A 22172-nucleotide genomic window follows, 5' to 3' on the forward strand; every position below is an offset into this window, starting at 1 on the left:
TGTGGGCAATGTTCATTGTTCCCGCATCCGCATCCGCCACTGCCTCTGCAACTACCACCCCTCATTCAGACAGCTTGCAGCTGTATCTCGCTCGCATATAGAGAAAACTTCGGGCTATTTGTCTTGCTCACTTCGCTTTAAGTAAGTCCAAAATAAATTTAAATATTTACGCAAATGGAAGAAGTGGTCTCAAAATAATACAGTGCTATGTTTGGTTCATGTTTTCTTAAAATTGAGTGCCGAGGAGGAAAAAAACAACGAGAATGTGTTTAAATGGGGCTAGTATGTATACTATATGTATATTAAAGTACCTTAGCCCAAACAAAGCGGATGGGATTTCTGTACCAATTGTGCTCCAAAAGATGCTCTAAATGGTCAAGCAACTAGTTGAAGTAATACCAAACATTTTTTAAGTGAATAATGAATGTCCGTAAATATTAAATGAGATTATGTGTACACCACAATAGGATTTGTTTTAGATGTAATGATGCTAACAGTCATGACAGATTTAAACAATGATAAACCTGAGCCGATTTCTCAAAGAAAAATATTTTTAGGAAATTACTATAGGGTGTTATTAATAACTTAATTAATGCAATAATAATGGAAATGTTATGCCCAATTCTATAGGAAATAATAATAATGATAAAAGAAAGAAATCCTTATAAAACAAGTAAGGAAAGTCTAAAGTCGAGCGGGGCCGACTATATTATACCCTACACCACTTTGTAGATCTAAATTTTCGATACCATATCACATCCGTCAAATGTGTTGGGTGCTATAAAGGTTTGTCCCAAATACATACATTTAAATATCACTCGATTTGGGCAGAATTTGATAGACTTTTACAAAATCTATAGACTCAAAATTTAAGTTGGCTAATGAACTAGGGTGGAACACAATTTTAGTAAAAACAAACTTATTATACCCTGTACCACAGTAGTGGTGAAGGGTATAAAAATATGGGAAACATTTAAATCTGAAGCAATTTTAAGGAAATTTCACAAAAGTTTATTTATGATTTATCGCTCGATATATATGTATTAGAAGTTTAGGAAAATTAGAATCAATTTTACAACTTTTCGACGATTTAACAAGGAAAATGTTGGTATTTTGACCATTTTTGTCGAAATCAGAAAAACATATATATCTAAATCTGAACCGATTTCAATCAAATTAGGCACACATGACTATAGTACTAATTGTACTCCTAGTGCAAAATTTCAACCAAATTGAGCCAAAACTCTGGCTTCTGGGGCCATATAAGTCCATATCGGGCGAAAAATATATATGGAAGCTATATCTAAATCTGAACCGATTTTAATCAAATTTTGCACACTTGACTATACGACTAAGTGTTATGTTTGTACAAAATTTCAAGCAAATCGGTATAAAACTCTGGCTTCGGGCGAAATATATATATGGGAGCTAAATCTGAACCGATTTCTTCCAAAATCAATAGGGTTCTATTCTGACCCAAAAAAGGAACATGTGCCAAATTTGAAGGTGATTGGACTTATATTGCGACCTAGACTTTGATCACAAAGATGTGTTCACAGACAGACGGACGGACAGACGGACATGGTTATATCGACTCAGGGACCCACCCTGAGCATTATTGCCAAAGACACCATGTGTCTATCTCGTCTCCTTCTGGGTGTTACAAACATATGCACTAACTTATAATACCCTGTTCCACAGTGTGGCGCAGGGTATAATAAAATAAAGCCCAAGTGTTAACAGCACTCAATCTCGCATGGGAACCCATGGTAAGGTTACAATGAACTAATTTTGATGTAGTTTCATACACCGAAGGAAGAATTTTAATTAATCAAGTAAAAAAAAGTTGAAAAATCCATCAAAATCCTTAAAAAATGGTCAATAGATGTTTTATATGAAAAACTTCTTTTGGCCATATCTCCTTAAATATGCGTCCAAGAGCGAAAAGAACGTTAATCTGTGACCACCCAAATCCTAAAAAAAATGAATTTTTTTATGAAAAACTTCCTTTGGCTATATCTCCAAAACTAAGCGTCCTTAAGCGAAAAGGACTTTAATTCGTAACCACTTCAAAAAATTAAAAAATCCACCTAAATTCAAAAAAAAATTAAATTTTTATATGAAAAACTTGTTTTGGCCATATCTCCTAAACTGAGCGTCCTATAGCGAAAAGTTGTTAATCCGCGAAATTGTGAAATCCACCCAAATCCTAAAAAATTAAATTTTTATATGAAAAACTTCTTTTGGACATATCTCCTAAACTAAGCGTCCTAGAGCGAAATTCTAAAAATTCGTAAAAAAATTTAAATTTTTGTATGAAAAACTTCTATTGGCCATATCTCCTAAACTAAGCGTCCTATAGCGAAAGGGACTTTAATTCGTGAACGCCCCAAAAAATTTAAAAATCCACCCAAATCCTAAAAAAAAACAAGTACTCTGAAAAAGATATTGACCTAATATGGAAGGTTATGCACCTTAAATTTTAGGACTCGAAATTTACGCAATGCTAAAGACAAAATTCTTTGAAATAATGACATTTTATTTAAAAGAACGTTTATAATCCTTGCCTCAAAAATCCCTCTGTTGAAGTTGTAGATCTTTGAATTAAGGCAAATGTTCCTTAAAATAAAGAAAAACATTTTTAATTTAAAGAAATCGTCTTTAACTCAACTGACATATTGAATTTTTAAATTTAAGATAAAAATGCTTCAAATATAGGCTAAGACTTATTTTAAGGATTTGCATCTTTGGTTTAAAGTTTTTTTAGCATTAAGAAAACAGTTTTTACTTTGAAGTACTTGGCATAATTTGGATTTTGAAACTGGAATTTGTTTGTACATGAATACCTTTATTAATATATCGCAAACAGAGAATAAAAATTCGATGAATGTGATCTGTATCCAATTTTAATTTTATCGATCCTAGATTTAAATCCAGGGAGGTCCCTAAAAAATGTCTTTATTTTAAAGAAGACGCATCTTTGGCTCGGAATCAATACCAAAATCCTTAAAAGAAGGTCCAAATCTTTGGATCCAAGTAAACTTTTTTTTGAGTGTATATACGGCCGTAAGTTCGGCCAGGCCGAATCTTATGTACCCTCCACCATGGGTTGCGTAGAAACTTCTACTACACACAAAAAATTTTGTTTCTGATTCAATCACGAAATTAATTGATCCAATTAATTTTTAATTGAAATGTCTTCAATCACAGAAATGATAGTATCAATTAAAAAATTAATTGAAGGTCAATTAAAAAGTTAATTGATCCAATTAAAAAATTAATTGATACTATTATTTTTGTGATTGATTTTTGTTTCAATTAAAAAATTTGTTGAATCAATTAAATTTTTAATTTAATATTTTTTAAAACTCAATTAAAATTTTAATTGGAAAAATTTTCGTGAAATTTTTTTGTGTGTACAGACTGTCATCCACAATCGAGACCATATACCAACACCTTGTATCAAATTTCAGCTGGATCGGATGAAATTTGCTTCTCTTTGAGGCTCCGCAAGCCAAATCTGGGGATCGGTTTATGTGGGGGCTATATATAAAGGGTGATTCTTTTGAGGTTAGGATTTTCATGCATTAGTATTTGACAGATCACGTGGGATTTCAGACATGGTGTCAAAGAGAAAGATGCTCTGTATGCTTTGACATTTCATCATGAATAGACTTACTAACGAGCCACAACGTCGAATTTTCAGTGAATGGGCCCTAGAAAAGTTGGCAGAAAATCCGCTTTTTTATCGACAAATTTTGTTCAGCGATGAGGCTCATTTCTGGTTGAATGGCTACGTAAATAAGCAAAATTGCCGCATTTGGAGTGAAGAGCAACCAGAAGCCGTTCAAGAACTGCCCATGCATCCCGAAAAATGCACTGTTTGGTGTGGTTTGTACGCTGGTGGAATCATTGGACCGTATTTTTTCAAAGATGCTGTTGGACGCAACGTTACGGTGAATGGCGATCGCTATCGTTCGATGCTAACAAACTTTTTGTTGCCAAAAATGGAAGAACTGAACTTGGTTGACATGTGGTTTCAACAAGATGGCGCTACATGCCACACAGCTCGCGATTCTATGGCCATTTTGAGGGAAAACTTCGGAGAACAATTCATCTCAAGAAATGGACCGGTAAGTTGGCCACCAAGATCATGCGATTTGACGCCTTTAGACTATTTTTTGTGGGGCTACGTCAAGTCTAAAGTGTACAGAAATAAGCCAGCAACTATTCCAGCTTTGGAAGACAACATTTCCGAAGAAATTCGGGCTATTCCGGCCGAAATGCTCGAAAAAGTTGCCCAAAATTGGACTTTCCGAATGGACCACCTAAGACGCAGCCGCGGTCAACATTTAAATGAAATTATCTTCAAAAAGTAAATGTCATGGACCAATCTAACGTTTCAAATAAAGAACCGATGAGATTTTGCAAATTTTATGCGTTTTTTTTTTAAAAAAAGTTATCAAGCTCTTAACAAATCACCCTTTAATTATGGACCGATGTGGACCAATTTTTGCATGGTTATTATAGACCATATACTGACACCACGTACCACATTTCAACTGGATCGGATGAATTTTGCTCCTCTAAGAGGCTCCGGAGGTAAAATCTGGGGATCGATTTATATGGGGGCTATATATAATTATGAACCTATATGGACCAATTTTTGCATGGTTATTATAGACCATATACTGACACCACGTACCACATTTCAACTGGATCGGATGAATTTTGCTCCTCCAAGAGGCTGCGGAGATCAAATCTGGGTATCGGTTTATATGGGGGCTATATATAATTATGGACCGATGTGGACCAATTTGTGCATGGTTGTTAGAGACCATATACCAACACCTTGTATCAAATTTCAGCTGGATCGGATGAAATTTGCTTCTCTTAGAGGCTCTGCAAGCCAAATCTGGGGCCCGTTTATATGGGGGCTATACGTAACAGTGAACCGATATGACCCTTTTGCAATACCATCCGACCTACATCAATAACAACTACTTGTGCCAAGTTTCAAGTCGATAGCTGGTTTCGTTCGGAAGTTAGCGTGATTTCAACAGACGGACGGACAGGCTTAGATCGACTCCCAGCAAAAAAAGCGTCGCCAAAAAAATAATGAAAATGTTCTTTTTGGATCTGGAAGTGGTGCAAAATTGACGCAGAAGCGATGAATTTAACATGGGCTTGTCATAGGACGGAAGTCCTCCATTTCAACATCCATTGCACTGAATTTGCATCACTTCTTTAGGTGTAATCCGAATTCAATGTTTTGCATGTAAATTAACAAATTCTGTGATATTTTGTCAAATAAATAATTTTTATAATTTTTTATAATTTTTAATGGATTCTAACACTTGTCGGAAACGTTTGACCTCAAATATTTTCAAAAATTCACAATTTTTTCAGATTGGATTTAGAATTTTTCTCGACAAAATTTAAATGATTTGTACGATTTTATGAATTCTTACTCCGTTTTTAACCTATTTGAAACAAAAAAAATTAAAATTACCCATTAAAAGTATGAAAAAACGATGTTATAAAAATTTGAATTAAAAGAACTTCCTGAGTAGTTAAAATAAAGAACATCATTGGGAGTGCATCTTCTGCAAGTGCATTTAAAGTTGTGCCTTTGGAAGAACTTCCAATTTTTTTTGCTGGGATATGTTATATATACTTTATGGGGTCTTAGAGCAATATTTCGATGTGTTGCTAACGGAATGACAAAGTTAATATACCCCCCATTCTATGGTGGAGGGTATAAAATTGTGAAAAATATTAACAATACGTGCTGCTAAACTCGATTTGTTTTGAATGCAGTCATAATGGTGTTTAAACGAAAGTAAAAACTAGTTCACTCCTTTATAATTTTATGTGTGTATTGAAAAAAATCTTATTAAGGATTTATAAATAATAATCTTGTGAATGGTTGCCGTTAAAGATCTATATGATTCGATGCAAACATTTTAATGTTTTTTTTTCAATTTGTGAAAAATATTCTTTAGTTTGAGTAAGAAAACAACCTTGGAGGAATATGTCTCCAAACATATTACATTTTTTGGGATAAAGTTCTATCATCATAATGCGTGTCCAGCCCATATAAATTTGATGAACCCAGAAGAACCCAGAAGAGCAATTAAACCAAAATCAAATAACAATTAGATATAGCTCCCAATTTTCCCAATCTAAATGAATCGGTTTATTTATCCGTGATTAATCGTCGAAAACAATCTGCCTCATATGGGAACATGTGGGTATCATATCAAAAGTGTGCGCTCTACCTTCTATGAAGATATAAAAATAATTTTTATTGCTCATACATTATAGGTCAAGCCAATATTGAATAGTTTGTGGGAGGCAAAATAGCCGTTGCCCATTTATTTCTTGTTTACGATTTTGGGAAATTATTCAAATAAATACCACATAAATTTTTCTGTTTTTTTTTCTCCTCGGCAAACCCACAGGGAAATATTTGCATGTCAACACCAAAAGGGTTTTACAATAAAGAGCACATACTCGCACAGCCGCTCATGACCCTAAATAAATAGTTGCTTTACTGTATAAAAATGTTACCGCTCGACGATGTACAATAAAGTAACTAAAGTTTTACTGTTTTTGTGGTTGACTGAAAATTTACATTTCGTAACAAAGGCTCAACTCTTGTAAAAAACTCGCATGTACTTTTTTAAATGCTGATTGCAAAATGAAAGAAAAAACAACTTCACTGGATCCATGAGGTAGTTGAAGAGCAATTAAACCAAAAATGGCTATGAAGAATTTAATATTTGAGCTTTATTAAATGCTGTGAGTTTCTACTGGTTTCCCTGAAAGTATTTGAAGTGTGGAATTTTGTGGAAAAATTTAAATGATGATTATTCTACACAAGCAAAAAAATGTATGCGTATATTCAGAAATTTATACATGGGAGCCACCGTGGTGCAATGGTTAGCATGCCCGCCTTGCATACACAAGGTCGTGGGTTCGATTCCTGCTTCGAACGAAACCCAAAAAGTTTTTCAGCGGTAGATTATCCCACCTCAATAATGCTGGTGACATTTCTGAGGGTTTCAAAGCTTCTCTAAGTGGTTTCACTGCAATGTGAAACGCCGTTCGGATTCGGCTATAAAAAGGAGGTTCCTTTCATTGAGCTTAACATGGAATCGGGCAACACTCAGTGATAAGAGAGAAGTTTACAAATGTGGTATCACAATGGACCGAGTAGTCTAAGTGAGCCTGATACATCGGGCTGCCACCTAAACTAACCTAACCTACATGGAAAGAAATGTGTTATTCACATGTTTCGCTTTAGGTTAGTTTTAAATAGCATCCATCTTTATTTCAGGCTCACCAAGCCTAGTCAATCCATTGTGATACCATAATAACTATCCAGCTACAAGTTTTGGAAGTTGTTCTAAAGGTATACCTTTAAAAACACTTCCAAAAATGTCCTTCCAATGATGTTCTTTGTTATACCCACCAACATAGGATGATCATGGGGGTCTAATAAGTATGCCGTTCCATTTGTAACACATAGAACTATTGGATTTCGACTAAATAAGGTATATATAAAGGGTGATACGGTCAAAATTTGGTCAATATAAACTTGACGTATTTCTTTCAATTTTGCATTAAAAAAAACCTGAACACTCCTCATTTTGAAGGCGTGTGTGTGTGTAGAATGTTGCTCCTATTTTGATTTTGGAATTCACTCTTCAGTTGTCAAAATGCCGTCCAAGCAAGAAGAGCAGCGTATCAAAATTTTGCTCGCGCATCGCGAAAATCCGAACTACTCGCACGCAAAGCTGGCAAAATCGCTAAAAGTTGCCAAATCAACCGTTACAAATGTAATTAAAGCGTTTGGGGAACGTTTGTCGACAGGATCGGGGGGAAATCGAAAACCGGAAGCCGCTGAGACGACAAAGAGAGTTGCCGGTAGTTTCAAGCGAAACCCTAACCTCTCTCTCTCAGATGCCGCAAATAAGCTGGGTGTATCGTCTACAACCGTGCATCGAGCCAAAAAACGAGCCGGACTATCGACTTACAAGAAGGTAGTGACTCCAAATCGCGATGATAAACAAAATACGACGGCCAAAGCGCGATCCCGGAGGCTGTACACGACGATGCTGACGAAGTTTGACTGCGTGGTAATGGACGACGAAACCTACGTCAAAGCCGACTACAAGCAGCTTCCGGGACAGGAGTTTTATACGGCAAAAGGAAGGGGAAAGGTAGCAGATATTTTCAAGCACATAAAACTGTCAAAGTTCGCAAAGAAATATCTGGTTTGGCAAGTCATCTGTACCTGTGGCTTGAAAAGCAGCATTTTCATAGCTTCCGGGACTGTCAACCAAGAAATTTACGTGAAAGAGTGTTTGAATAAACGCCTGCTGCCTTTCCTGAAGAAACACGGTTGTTCCCTACTGTTTTGGCCGGATTTGGCATCTTGCCATTACGGTAAAAAGGCCATGGAGTGGTACGCCGCCAACAACGTGCAGGTGGTTCCCAAGGACAAGAACCCTCCCAACACGCCAGAGCTCCGCCCAATTGAGAAATACTGGGCTATTTTCAAGCGGAACCTAAAGAAGACCAAAAAAAAAACTGCTAAGGACGAGCAGCAGTTCAAGGCAAACTGGCTTTCTGCGGCGAAGAAGGTGGACAAGGTGGCTGTACAAAATCTGATGGCAGGTGTCAAGCGTGAGGCCCGGCAATTCGGATTTGGAAAAGCGAAAGCCTAACTGAATATTTTTCCTGAATTTTATACTAATTGAACTTGAAAAAGAAATTTAATTTGATTTTTTAAATAAACGATTTCACCGATTTACACGCGTTTTCCCTTGACCAAATTTCGACCGTATCACCCTTTATTCTTGATCGGGGAGAATTTCTGAGACGATATAACGATGACCGTCTGGATGTCTGTTGTAATCACACTACATCCTTCAATAATAAAACTATCTTGCTTAATTTTTTCACGAACGCGTTTTTTTGTCCCCAAGCAAGTTAATTTCGAAGATGGTCTATAGGAGTATCGGTCTATGTTTCGACATAGCCGCCATATAAACCGATCCCCCGTATTGACTTATTGTGGGCATGAAAGCGATTTTTATCCGATTTGCTTGAAATTTGATATCTAGAGGTACTTTAAGCCCGTTAAGAGCTGTGATAAATTTGGCACACATCGGTCCATGGTTCCATATAGTCCCCATATAGACCGATCTCCCGATTTTAATTCTTAAGGACATAGAAGGCACAATTTTCAAATATTTTGGTTGAAATTTTAAAACCAGAGTTTTAGGAGGCCACCATGGTGCAATGGTTAGCATGCCCGCCTTGCATACACAAGGTCGTGGGTTCGATTCCTGCTTCGACCGAACACCAAAAAGCTTTTCAGCGGTGGATTATCTTACCTCAGTAATGCTGGTGACATTTCTGAGGGTTACAAAGCTTCTCTAAGTGGTTTCACTGCAATGTGGAACGCCGTTCGGACTCGGCTATAAAAAGGAGGTCCCTTGTCATTGAGCTTAACATGGAATCGGGCAGCACTCAGTGATAAGAGAGAAGTTCACCAATGTGGTATCACAATGGACTGAATAGTCTAAGTGAGCCTGATACATCGGGCTGCCACCTAACCTAACCTTTATGTTTATAAAGAGCTGTGATAAATTTGGTATTTAGCTATTTTAAGTAAGTTAAGAGTGTTGCTACATTTGGTATACATCGGTCCATGTGTTGATATGACTTCTTGAGGGCATGGAAGCCGCAATATCCATCCGATTTTCTGATAAATTGAAAATTTAAATCTAGAGGTACTTTATGTCATTTAAGAGCTGTGCTAAAAGGCTAATTGGATCGAAAGCAATTTTGCAAAAGGAATTCAAAATCATAAATATTTATAAAAATTATTTATTTCTTTTTGTTTGTTATTGTTGGTTTCTCTTCAATCATTATTGTTGTTTTTGATTTCAGCTTAAAACCATACATTGACTAAACTACAAGTGTAGCTTAACCAACAGAGGAAAAGTATGATTTGTCAAATTTATTTGGGTAAAGCCCTATAGACTGCAAGATGGTTGGATGTAAAGCTGTTTCGCAATTACCACATTCCTCAACATGTTTTTATACCCTTCACCACTACTGTGGTACAGGGTATAATAAGTTTGTGCATTTGTATGTAACGCCAAGAAGGAAGAGTCTGAGACCCATCGTTTAGTATACCGATCGTCTTAGAATTAAATTCTGAGTCGGTTCAGATTTAGATATAGCTGCCATATATATTTATCCCCGATCTGGTCATATTTGGCGTGTTTATCAACCGATGTTCTTCAAATTCAGTAAATCCGAATATTTTATGAGTCTCGAAAAACTTGTAAAATATCGCCTAAATCGGCTCAGATTTAGATATAGCTCCCATATATATCTTTCGTCCGATTTAGACTCATATGACCACAGATGCCAAAGTTTACTACCGATTTTCGTGAAATTTTGCATAAAGAGTAGAATTGATATTCTACCAATTCTTGGTAAATTTGATTGAAATCGGTTCAGATTTAGATATAGCTCCCATATATATCTCTCGTCCGATTTAGATTCATATGACCACAGAGGCCAAAGTTTTCTACCGATTTACGTGAAATTTTGCATAAAGAGTAGAATTGACATTCTACCAATGCTTGGTAAATTTGATTGAAATCGGTTCAGATTTAGATATAGCTCCCATATATATTTTTCGTCCGATTTGCACTTATATGGTCTCAAAAGCCAGAGTTTTGCCGTGATTTAGTTCAAATTTTGCACAAGGAGTACGTTTAACAGTATCGGTAAGTGTGCCAAATTTGGTTGAAATCGGTTCAGATTTAGATATAGCTCCCATATATATCTTTCGTCCGATTTGAACTTATATGGCTACAAAAGCCAGAGTTTTGCCGTGATTTGGTTCAAATTTTGCACAAGGAGTACGTTTAACAGTATCGGTAAGTGTGCCAAATTTGGTTGAAATCGGTTCAGATTTAGATATAGCCCCCATATATATCTTTCGCCCGATTTTTACTCAAATGACCACGGGGGCCAAAGTTAAACCCCCATTTACGTGAAATTTTTCAGAGACAACAGAATTATTATACTAACTATGCATGTCAAATTTAGTCGATATCGCTTCAGATTATATATAGCTCCCATTATATGTACACCAGAGTTGGGAAAATATGGTAGACTATTCCATATTTTAGACCCATTTTCAATGGGATTTTCCTCCAATTGACTGCATAGTTTCCACGGAGAATATATTTAATAGATATTTAAGTGTATCAAGTTTGATCTAATTTGGTTCAGAATTAGATATAATCATTCTTCCGGTTTATACAAATATGGCCGAATACCCACATTTAGCACAAAATTCTGTAATGATTTCCCCATATATTAGTCATATCCTACACACTGTAATGCCAGACTTTCCACAGAACGGTTGAGTTTTAAATAAGGCTCCAAGTCGCCCGACTTGGCCAAATAGTATATCACAACCCACACTTGACCACATATCTTGGCAAGATCTAAACAATATCCTTGTAAAATCATCACTGCTGAGTAGCGAAAATTGTAAATGCTACTCAAATTGTCCTATATCTCGAATAAATAAGTATCGCCTGATAAATCGCAAATGCTCTTTTGTACTATTGCATCAAAATTTCTCTCGCTTCATATTTCCCATATTTATACCCTTCACCACTACTGTGGTACAGGGTATAAGTTTGTGCATTTGTATGTAACGCCAAGAATGAAGAGTCTGAGACCCATCGTTTAGTATACCGATCGTCTTAGAATTAAATTCTGAGTCGGTTCAGATTTAGATATAGCTGCCATATACATTTATCCCCGATCTGGTCATAACCGATGTTCTTCAAATTCAGTATATCCGAATATGAGTCTCGAAAAACTTGCAAAATATCAGCTAAATCGGCTCAGATTTAGATATAGCTCCCATATATACCTTTCGTCCGATTTAGACTCATATGACCACAGAGGCCAAAGGTTACTACCGATTTTCGTGAAATTTTGCATAAAGAGTAGAATTGACATTCTACCAATGTTTGGTAAATTTTATTGAAATCGGATCAGATTTAGATATAGCTCCCATATATATATTTCGCCCGATATGGACTAATACGGTTCCAAAAGCCACAGTTTTACACCAATTCGATTGAAATTTTGCACTAGGAGTACAACTAGTAGTTTAGTTAAGTGTGCCAAATTTTATTGAAATCGGTTCAGATTTAGATATAGCTCCCATATATATCGTTTGCCCGATTTACACTCATATGACCACAGTGGCCAATCTTGTACTCCTATTTACTTGAAATTTTTCAAAGAGAGTAGAATTAGCATTGTCGCTATGCGTGCCAAATTTGGTTGAAATCGGTTCAGATTTTGATACAGCTCCCATATATAGCTTTCGCCCGATTTACACTCATATGACCACAGAGGCCAATTTTTTACTCCGATTTAGTTGAAATTTTGCACAGGGAGTAGAATTAGCATTGTAGCTATGCGTGCCAAATTTGGTTGAAATCGGTTCAGATTTAGATATATCTCCCATATATAGCTTTCGCCCGATTTACACTCATATGACCACAGAGGCCAATTTTGAACTCCGATTTAGTTGAAATTTTGCACAGGGAGTAGAATCAGCATTGTAGCTATGCGTGCTAAATTTGGTTGAAATCGGTTCAGATTTAGATATAGCTCCCATATATATGTTTTTCTGATTTCGGCAAAAATGGTCAAAATACCAACATTTTCCTTGTAAAATCGCCACTGCTTAGTCGAAAAGTTGCAAAAATTACTCTAATTTTCCTAAACTTCTAATACATATATATCGAGCGATAAACCATAAATAAACTTTTGCGAAGAATCCCGTTTTTAATTCCTCTGCATCTAGACACCGCAATTTGTATCCGATTGATCAGAAACTGTAAATGTAGAGATATGTTAAATTTGGTTTATATGGTCTTAAGGGGATAAAAGGCGCACTGACCAGGATTTTGGTATTGATTCCGAGCCAAAGATGCGGGTTCTTTAAAATAAGGAAATTTTTTTGCGACCTATCTGGCTTTAAATCAAGGATCTATAAAATTAAAATTAGGATACAAATCTCATTTATCGAATTTTCATTCTATTTTTCCGGTGTATTAATAAAGCTATTCACGTACAAATGCCAGTTTAAAAATCCAAATTATGACGGATCCCAATAAACACAAACGTTTGAAAAATGCTAAATTTCAACAATTTTTCAAACATTTTTTCAAAGGATTAGGGTAATATTCAAGTTGAGAAATTGTTGAGAAAATCGCGTTCTCAACAAAAAACAGACATTACCCTCAACAGTGAAATTCAACACATTAGCAATAATATCTCAAGTGTTATACTCAAATTGAAATGCATCGCTACTCAATAATTTGTCAAACAATTTTCGATGCGAGTCAAATTCAAAATTAACATTGTTGCAAATACTTTTCAACCTAAATTTGTATGAATGATATCCACACTTCAAATTGAAAGTCAAAGCCAAAATTCTATGAATTTTGTATAATTTATTCATTTTCATCAAAATAAAATATATAATAATGCACTACACTACATAATACACTACAATACCAATTGATAAATAATAATCTTATTAAACATATCAACAAATAAGAACAAAATAAAAACAAACAACAAAACTTTAAATATCTTAAACACTTTTGCATTGATAATTCGTTTTCCTTCCTTTTGGTGTCATAAAACAGCATTAAAATTTATTAACATGCGGGTAATTTGAAATTAGGAACGTACTGACCGCGTGTTAGAATTGATTTCCAGCAGAAGGAATTCACAAAATATGCATTTTAAACTGATAATAGCATATGAATTAAACTGACGATGTGCTGCACATTTTCATCCAGAAGTTGTTGATATCAACAATTTGTTGTTTTTAACAATTTTAATTGGTTGCACTTGTAATGTTTCTGGAAACTTTTTCTTGTCGATAAGCCACTCAGTTTTCACTGGTCAGCTTCTTAATGTTTGCAAGAATGTAGCATCCAAAGATTTTAGTTTTCTGCAAAGAGATTTGAATTTAGTGACTTCTCTAAAGTGTTGATTTAATTTTTCATATTGACGTACCAATTATTATAAACTATTTGAAACAGTTCCAGTTAATTGTCCACCATTTTTTCACCGGTCAGCTTTTTAATGTTTTCAAGAACGTAGAATCCATAATTTTAGTTTTCTGCAAAGAGATATACATTTAGTGACTTCCATAAAGTTTTATTTCATTTTTTATTTTCACTTACCTATTTTTATAAACTATTTGGTTATTTGTCTAAAATTTTCCATTTTTTTATTTCTTGCAATTGACCACGAACTTCGTTGCACAAATAAGTATTGAAAACCACATGGTTTTTTCGTTGCATTTTAGGGTAGTGTTTTGTCAAAGTTTTCTCATATTATCTTCAACACCTTTTCAAAGATTTCGTCAACATTTTGGCAAATGGGAAGTAATTCGCAAACATTTTGAAGATGTATTGAAGATGAGCTATTTCAAGTCAAGTTGAATTTATGTTGAAAATTATATTTACCCTCAAACTGAAAAATTGTTACATTTGAAAAACGCTCATCCTGTGTTTATTGGGATACTTCGAAGTAAAAAATATTTTCTTAGTTCCAAAAAAACTTTAAACCAAAGATGCTCAAGCCTCATAATATGTCTTAGCCTATATTTGACGCGTTTTTATCTTTAATCTAAAGATTCAATATTTCAGTTAATTTAAGGACGATATCTTTAAATCAAAAAGGTGTGTCTTTACTTTAAGGAAATTTTTCCTTAGTTTGAAAACATGCAACTTTAAAGAAGGGTCGCAAATTTTCAAAATGTGTTTCTTAAATTTAATGAAAAAAATTTTTGAAGCAAAGATTATAAACTTTCCTTTAATTAAAATTTCATTATTTTAAAGAAATTTGTCGTTAATAGTGTGTAAATTGCGCATCCTTAAATTGAGGTTGCGTAATCTTTTATGTCACGTAAATATTTTTTTTTTTCAGTGTAGAAGTAAAATTTCCAGATTTTACATCTCGTGCTCATTCAACTAATGGGGATAAAAATCTCTGGAAATTCGATTTTCTTGCAAGATATTTAAATTTCCTTTAAAACTCAAACTAAACTGAACTGATCTACTGGGGAGAGTATCTGTTATCAAAACCTCTTGTATTTCTATATATATGCAAGTAACACTCTACGATGAACAGTTTTTAAAGGAACCTTTTACATTTGATTCATGGTGATAAAGGGTGATACCGTCAAAATTTGGTCAATATAAACTTGACGTATTTCTTTCAATTTTGCATTTAAAAAACCGGAACACCCCTCATTTTGAAGGTGTGTGTGTAGAATGTTGCTCCTATTTTGATTTTGGAATTCACTCTTCAGTTGTCAAAATGCCGTCCAAGCAAGAAGAGCAGTGTATCAAAATTTTGTTCGCGCATCGCGAAAATCCGAGCTACTCGCACGCAAAGCTGGCAAAATCGCTAAAAGTTGTCAAATCAACCGTTATAAATGTAATTAAAGTGTTTGGGGAACGTTTGTCGATAGCCAGGAAGTCTGGATCGGGGGGAAATCGAAAACCGGAAGCCGCTGAGACGACAAAGAGAGCTGCCGGTAGTTTCAAGCGAAACCCTAACCTCTCTCTCCGAGATGCCGCAAATAAGCTGGGTGTATCGTCTACAACCGTGCATCGAGCCAAAAAAAAACGAGCCGGACTATCGACTTACAAGAAGGTAGTGACTCCACATCGCGATGATAAAAAAAATACGACGGCCAAAGCGCGATCCCGGAGGCTGTACACGACGATGCTGACGAAGTTTGACTGCGTGGTAATGGATGACGAAACCTACGTCAAAGCCGACTACAAGCAGCTTCCGGGACAGGAGTTTTATACGGCAAAAGGAAGGGGAAAGGTAGCAGATATTTTGAAGCACATAAAACTGTCAAAGTTCGCAAAGAAATATCTGGTTTGGCAAGCCATCTGTACCTGTGGCTTGAAAAGCAGCATTTTCATAGCTTCCGTGACTGTCAACCAAGAAATTTACGTGAAAGAGTGTTTGAATAAACGTCTGCTGCCTTTCCTGAAGAAACACGGTTGTCCTGTACTGTTTTGGCCGGATTTGGCATCTTGCCATTACGGTAAAAAGGCCATGGAGTGGTACGCCGCCAACAACGTGCAGGTGGTTCCCAAGGACAAGAACCCTCCCAACACGAAAGAAATTTAATTTGATTTATTAAATAAACGATTTCACCGATTTACATGCGTTTTCCCTTGACCAAATTTTGACCGTATCACCCTTTAGATCTTTAAGATTCGGCCAGGCCGTACCTAATGCTGTATATACTTGTTTTATAGTGGTTTTTGTACTGATTTCGATTTAGTGAAATAATGTAAGGGGTGGTAAACTACATGACATATCTGAGTAATTTTTGTTTCTTTCTTCATTGAAAATAATTTAGGTTTTCTGCAGTTAACTCATCACCAAAGGTGGAAACCATAAAAGTTTGATTTATTACCATCTAGTGTAACAATTGCGATATTTCAGTGTTCAAAAAATATATAAAGATATTTAATAAGACATTCTTATCAATGAATCGTAGCAACACGAAATGTAATGAACAAAGGCAGGAATCAAATATGAAAAATATAATAAAATATTTATGAGCTATAAATCTTCAGAATTGTTGACATTTATTTATGTTCACAGATCACACACATTCCGTCGGCGCAATTAATTATTATTGTAACAATATTGTACATAATTCAGCATATGTGAAGCCGCTGGAGATTAAAAGTATATGATGTCTTTAAAACCTTTTTGCTGGAATTTTAAACTATTATTTAACAATATTATTGCATATTACATGTTTCAGCCTATTTTGAATGTTTTATTGGTGCTGTTTTTATACCCTCCACCATAGGACGGGGGTATATTAACTTTGTCATTCCATTTGTAACACATCGAAATATTGCTCTAAGACCCCATAAAGTATATATATTCTGGATCGTGGTGAAAATCTTAGTCGATCTAAGCATGTTCGTCCGTCCGTCCGTCTGTTGAAATCACGTTAGGATATGAAAATGGAAGTTCGAAGTTCCTTGAATATTTTCTATATAGAAAAGAAAATTTTGACAACATTTTCTATATAGAAATAACATTTTGACAAAATTTTCAATATAGAAATTAAACAAAATTTTCTATACAGAAATAAAATTTTGATAAAATTTTCTATAGAAATAAAATTGTGACAAAACTTTCTATAGAAATAAAATTTTGACAAAATAGTCTATAGAAATAGAATGTTGTCAAAATCTTCTGAGAGTGGAACTCTTTGTAGAGAGGTTCTGAAGATGAGAAACAATATCACTCTCTACGACGACTTCGTATTCTTCGATATAACTGAAAGAGATAATCCGAAACCTCTTGGATTCCCAGATATAAGCTCCGGAGCCTCTTGGTGACGAACATTCCGTTCCGATTGAAATTTGGTACGCAATGTTTAGGTTAGGTTAAGGTTAGATTAAAGTGGCAGCCCGATTAAGTTTCGGGCTCACTTAGACTATTCAGTCCATTGTGATACCACATTTAACTAAAAGTACCTATTACATATGGTCACTTCTAGTTTTAACCACTGAACCTTCTCGATTATTTTCTTTTGTATAACCAACCAGATTGTTCCAAAAACATTAACAGACTGCTTAAGTTAACGTTTTCTAGGTCCGCCAGTAATTTAAAGCTATTGCCCCTAAAATTCGCTTACGCCTTACACAAAATACAGGACACTCACACAAGAGGTGTTTAATTGATACCTTTTCCTCCGCATCATGACAGCTCATACAGTAGTCATTATACTTCGCACCAATAGTTTTTGTAAATTCGCCTATCAGGCAGCGACCCGTTATAGTAGATATCAGAAGTGATATCTGATGTCTTGAGAACACTAGCATATCTAGTGTGCGGTTCAACTTTAAATTGGGCCATATTTGCTTGGTGTCGTTAAAACCCTTGCAATTCTCCCATCGAACATTTGCCATCATGACAGCCTTCTCACGCAGTAAGAGCTTGCAGGTAGCCAAAGACATACCAACAGATTCCAGTTCCCCTGGAATATCTAAGGTAGTTCCTAGCAGCGTTGCCAGAATTGTTTCACCAAAAACCGCTAGATTTGCCCAAAAAAATAGCTAAAAAAAGCTAAAAAATGCTAAAAAATAGCTAGAAAAAAAGCTAAATTTTTTTGTATCAAAAGTCACATTTTTGATTGAAATTTAACAAACTTAAAGGCTTTATTTCACTTACAATGCATATTATTTTCATTTTAATTCCACTTCTGTGAGACTGTAACAATATCTAAGGCATATTAGCTCTGTTTGCGTATTCGATACATTTCGATTACTATCACAAATTTTTTACTGGAAGTCCTTCGTTTTGTGGGAGCTACCTTCCCAACACCTCTTTTTTATTTACTTGTTATTTTAAAATATTAAATGATCTAAGCATGCTTTGGATTTGGTAAAAAAATGATTTGTCATTTTTTTAAATAAAATTTTAGTTTGGATTTGAAATTGTGAAAAATCCGAAATACATTACTTTTATTTAAATTGTAGAAAATACCTATAGTTTACATTTCCCAGTAAAAACATTTTCCTTTTCTTCATGAGCTATGAAAGTGCTTTAAAAACGTGCTAACGCCAACTTAAATTTCCAAATTCAGACTCGACTTCAAGTAGAAATGATTGTATATATACGTTTTTAAAATAAAGTGTTGAAAAACATCTTCTATTTTTGAACGCTATTTTGGTTTGTGGTTAAGATGCAAAAACTCCTCACATTTAAAGACTATTTCATTAATTCTTCCTTCTTTCATGAAAACATATCCGTTTTTAAGTTGAATCACTTAATTATAAGGACAAAACGACTTTATCGTCTTTTGGACAAGGAAAACAGTTTATATAAAAGAAATTCACAAATGCTATTATAACAAAAATTCGCGTTCGTATTATAAGGAGACGACAATATTTTTTCAGTGCACAAAGCTATTCACATCTACTATTTTAATTTAGTAATATCGTAATATTTTTAGAATATTATAATAACATAAAAAGGATAAACGAGTCAAATGATAATATTCCCAATAATTTACTGACAGTTTATCTAACAAATTTGTATGGTAATAGTAGATTTAAAGTTTACGATAACTTTTATGAATATAATGAAAAAACTTTACAACAAGGTGTGTTTGCTACAAAAATGCCCGCATAATGGCTGGACTCATTATTAATGTTTCAACTGAGCTTTGAAATATGTGGAAACCCTTATACTTGCAGCAAGGCTTAGATAAAAACGCCGATTTATCCATATTTCAATAGAAACATGTGGAAAATAAAAAAAAGCCAAAAATAGCTAAAAGGGTCATGAAAAACAGCCAGAAAAAAAGCTAAAAGCTAAATGCATTTTTTTCCCGCTAAACGTCTTCAAAAAAAGCCAAATCTAGCGGGAAAAAAGCTAAATTGGCAACGCTGGTTCCTAGCCTTGCTAACTCATCTGCTTCGTTGTTCCTCGGTATGTTCCTATGACCAGGCACCCATATTAGGTGAATATTGTACTGCTCAGCCATCTCGTTGAGAGATTTACGGCAGTCGATGGCCGTTTTCGAGTTAACGAACACAGAGTCCAAGGATTTTATGGCAAGTTGACTGTCTGAATATATATTAATGCCAACATTTTTTGGAACATTACTTCTCAGCCGATTCGCCACCTCTCTTATTGCTAATATTTCAGCCTGAAATATACTACAGTGATTAGGTAATCTTTTCGCTATTCGAATTTCCAGATCTTTAGAATATACTCCGAAATCCACTTGTCCATCCAATTTGGAGCCATCAGTGTAGAAATCTATATATCTTTTATTCCCCGGTGTCTGTGTACACCACGCCTCAATGATGGGAATTAGGGTTTCAAACTTTTTGTCGAAAAGTGGTTTCGCCAGAGTGTAATCCACTACGTTAGGTATATCTGGCATTATTTTGAGGACCGAACTGTGAACGTAAATTTTTTCCGACCACAGCGATAGCACGCGCAACCGCGCAGCCGTTGTTGCAGCTGACTGTTTGACCAAAATGTCCAAAGGCAATAGATGCAGCATGACATTAAGGGAATCTGATCCTGTCTTACTGAATGCCCCTGAGGTACACAAGCACGCCATACGCTAAACTTTATCTAAACCTGTCGGTTGCTGAAGTGCCGGCCACCAGACTACAACACCATGTAGCATTATAGGTCTAACCACTGTCGTGTATAGCCAATGCACAATTTTCGGTTTTAGTCCCCACTTTTTTCCTATTGCCTTTTTGAAGGAGTACAAAGCTACCGTTGCTTTTCTCACCCTTTCTTCAATATTAAGCTTAAAGTTCAGCTTCCTGTCCAAAATAACGCCAAGGTATTTTGCACACTCAACAAAGCGAATTTCAATACCCCCTAAGGATATGGGCTTAACCGTGGAAGTTTTGCGATCTTTGTAGTACATGACTAGTTCTGCCTTTGCAGGATTTACCCCAAGACAATTATCTTTCGCCCATTTCTCAGTCATCCGGAAGGCTCTCTGTATAATATCTCTGATTGTGGATGGGAATTTTCCCCTGACTGCTAGCGCTACATCATCTGCGTATGCCACCACTTTTATCCTTTCTTTTTCTAGGGAAACCAGAAGGTTGTTTATAGCAACATTCTAAAGAAGAGGTGATAGAACTCCACCTTGAGGAGTGCCTCTGTTCACATACCTTTGTATGTTTGCTTGTCGTAGTGTTGCTGAAATGCGTCTCTTCCTTAGAAGTTCGTCTAACAGCCTAAGTATACCTGAATCAACATTCAGAGTTGTCAGTCCATTTAATATCGAGCTCGGATGGACACCCCTTCGATGTCTAGAAACGCCACGATTGTGTATTCATTGACAGATAGTGAGCTTTCGATAAAGCTGACTAGTTCATGCAAAGCGGTCTCAGTAGACCTGCCCTTCGAATATGCATGCTGTCGTTTCGAGAGCAAACTTGAATCGACGCTAGTTCTAAGATGAATGTCTATCATCCTCTCCAGAGTCTTAAGTAAGAATGAGGATAAGCTGATTGGTCGGAAATCCTTCGCACTATAGTGAGAGGCTTTTGGTATGAATACGACTTTTGTTTCCCTCCACTTTTCTGGAATATATGCTAAGTTTATACATCCTTTATATATCACCGTCAACCAGGGGATAATTCTTTCAGTCACTGCTTGTGACTGCGCCGGAGTAATTCCATTCGGTCCGGTGGATTTGAATGGCCCAAAGCTATTTAACACCCATTTTATTCTAGATTCCGATACAATTTCCTCGATAGGAAATGACCGCTGTGACCACTGTGGCACCGCCAGAACATGGTTCAACCGTCTGATTTCCAGGAAAATGTGTGTACAATAGTACCTCCAGCGTCTCCCCACTGGACATTGTCCAATTGCCCTCCGATGTTTTAATGAAACCTGGAGAGGAGTTAGTGGATGCTAGTACCTTCCGTATTCTGGAAGCCGCGGACGTATTCTCAATACTGCTGCAGTAATCATTATCAATACGCAATGTTATTATATGCCCTCTAACAACCGTGCAAAAATTGTTCGATATCGGTCCATAACAAATTTCATCCGATCCGGTTGAAAATTGGTTTATATTGGCTTATCAGAAGACAAGTTGTCTTTAATAGTTGTGAAAAAAATGTTAAAAATTAATGAAATCGCATTAAATTTGTTGATTTACATCTTGACAAGTCGAGTCAGATTTAGGTATAGCTGACATATATATTTATCACTGATTTGATCATAATTGACCTGTTTATGAACTGATCATCTTCACCTGAATAGTTTACAAGCGCCGTAAAACTTGCAAAATATCAGCCAAGTCGGTTCAGATTTCGATATAGCTCCAATATATATCTTTCGCCAGAAACCAGAATTTCATATTGATTTTGCACCAGGAGTATTGGTCCATAATTTTATTGATCCTAGATTTAAAGCAACTTAGGTCGCTAAAAAAATGTCTTTATTTTAAAAAAGACGCATCTTTGGCTCGGAATCAA

At 35.6% G+C, this 22172-nt stretch overlaps 1 long non-coding RNA gene across 1 annotated transcript; it reads right to left on the reverse strand.

Moving 5' to 3' along the window:
* Positions 1–13992: 13992 nt before the first annotated feature.
* LOC142233141 (uncharacterized) lies at positions 13993–14531 on the reverse strand. Its single transcript, XR_012721334.1, has 3 exons — positions 14328–14531; positions 14158–14263; positions 13993–14092 (listed from the first exon to the last, which is right to left on the reverse strand). It is a non-coding gene; the product is annotated as an uncharacterized LOC142233141 (long non-coding RNA).
* Positions 14532–22172: the final 7641 nt, after the last annotated feature.

This window comes from Haematobia irritans, chromosome 4 (genome assembly GCF_050003625.1).
Source record: "Haematobia irritans isolate KBUSLIRL chromosome 4, ASM5000362v1, whole genome shotgun sequence".
Classification (NCBI taxonomy): Eukaryota; Metazoa; Arthropoda; class Insecta; order Diptera; family Muscidae; genus Haematobia; species Haematobia irritans.